General features: G+C 38.0%; 1 long non-coding RNA gene across 1 annotated transcript in view; it reads left to right on the forward strand.

The window, feature by feature from the left end:
• Positions 1-796: 796 nt before the first annotated feature.
• The window catches only part of LOC119316648, a 30660-nt gene continuing 29423 nt past the window's right edge, over positions 797-2033 (forward strand). Inside the window, exon 1 of the long non-coding RNA XR_005153133.1 lies at positions 797-856. This is a non-coding gene — a long non-coding RNA (uncharacterized LOC119316648). The remainder of the gene's footprint in view (positions 857-2033) is intronic.

The following is a 2033-nucleotide window of genomic DNA, read 5'->3' on the forward strand; positions in this document are numbered from 1 at the left end:
ATGTTCCACTTATGATCAACATGTTCCTGTGGTTAGAATTCAGAAATAGCATCTTAACCAGAATAATCTTAAGTGTTCAGGTTCCCGTTATATTTTTAACACTGGACAATGTGCTTTTCGTTTTGATACAATTCCTGTTAGCATGGAGGGACTTTGTGATTGGTGATGAATTTCAGGGGTAAAGATAGGAATCTGGTTTCTGCTGGGGTAACGGCAGTTATTTGGTCTATTGGGGAAAAAAGGAATGATGTTTGCTTCAGAAATTTTTTCCCCATTGATCCCAGCTGATTAGTTAGTAAAGTTAAATATTCGATGTTTTATTGGTCTAGCTGAGAAAAAAGTAATCCTATTGTTAACATTCAGGAATAGTATATAAAACAGAGGTAATCTGAATCTTATAGGTAATGTGATACTTCTTTAAGTGTCCGGTTGCTCGTTATATTTTGAACAATTTGATGTGTGCTTTTTGTTTTGGTGCAGTTCCTATTAGTAGGAGGGACAGTGTTTCTGCTAGGCTAGCCACAGTTGGTTAGTCTTTTTGGAAAGTTAGGAATGATGATTGCTTGGGAAATATTTTCCCTATGGATCCCACCTTATAGTTACTAAAGTTGCCCTGAAAAAACAGAACAAAGAATTGACTTGTGCAATATGCAGGTAGCAGTAGCAGGGACGTACAGGTTACTGCTGGTGGCATCCGAGGTGTTTCACAAACGTCGGGTGGGCGCCAATTATGCAAAGAATTGAAGAATGAAAAAGTTTCAAGCTACGCTGGAAGTTAATTGTGTGAAAGGCTTCTTTTAAATGGCAATCGCTTTCAGAAAGAGATTGTTTGGTTTTTGTAATAGACTAAGTAAAGGTGTGGGAGTGAGTTGATCTCTTACAAGGATAGTTTGTTTTACAAGGATAGTTTGTTTTACAAGGATAATTTGTTTTAAATGGCAGTCGTTGCTTTTATTTGCATGTTGTTACATGGGAGAGCCTGCCCATGTCATGTTGGTGTTTTTTCCCGCTGAACCCGAGAAACCTGAGGGTGTATTATCATATTTGTAATGACTGAAATTTGGGGCTCACCTGAGCTCCTTGATTCAGAAAAAAGATGCGCTTCATTGCGAGATTTGCTACTTCAGAGAAAAATTTCTAGTTTCCTCACAAAAACAGAATATTTTTGCTAGTTCTACCAACATGTTTCTGCTACATACAACTGAAAAGGGTGTATGTATAATGAAATGCAGTAAGGAAAAACGCTTATGCAGATCAGCATAGGAACAAAAAAGTACTACCAGACAGAGTACATAGCTGGTACACCAAATCAATGCGTTCTTTTATTTCTCTGTCCTATATCAAAGTTAAAATTGTGTTAATATTTTTAGTGTGGAATGTACTTGAAGATAAATCTGGTGAAAGTAATATGGCCTCATACAATTTTGTATAGCCTTGGTTAAACTTGAAAACAGAGCTTTTTTTAGATTATTGAAAACAGAGCTAGGAAATCTGGTGAATCTACACTTTAAAATATGTCTACATACATCTGTATGCTGTAGTTCATTTGAAATGTCTAAAAAAACAAATATTTGGAAACGGAGACAGTAGAAAATAAGCCATCTACTTACTTATCTGTATGTTGTTTAATTGTTTTTTATTCCGCTGAACCGGACAAACCTGAGGGTGTATTATCGTATTTGTTATGACTGAATATCGAAGCTCACCTGACCTCCTTAATTCGAAAAAAACTGCACTTCATTATGGCTAGTGGGATTTGTTACTTCAAAAAATATATTCACTTCATCCTGAAGGCCTTTACAGGCCAATCGCTCGGCAGTCCAGCCACCGGCAGAGCTACTCACAGGCAAAACCGTGCTGTGGGCCGTGGCCTGCCCAGCATTTCACCAAAATACAAATATACATACATATGACCATTTCCCAAACGCCGAGTCCAATAGAGCAGCACAACCGACACATCTGTCCCTCTGCTGGTATCTATCCCTTGGACTGTCCAGCATCGATCCTTTTATGGCAACCCCACGAAGAACTTG

Source organism: Triticum dicoccoides, chromosome 1B, assembly GCF_002162155.2.
Source record: "Triticum dicoccoides isolate Atlit2015 ecotype Zavitan chromosome 1B, WEW_v2.0, whole genome shotgun sequence".
NCBI lineage: Eukaryota > Viridiplantae > Streptophyta > Magnoliopsida > Poales > Poaceae > Triticum > Triticum dicoccoides.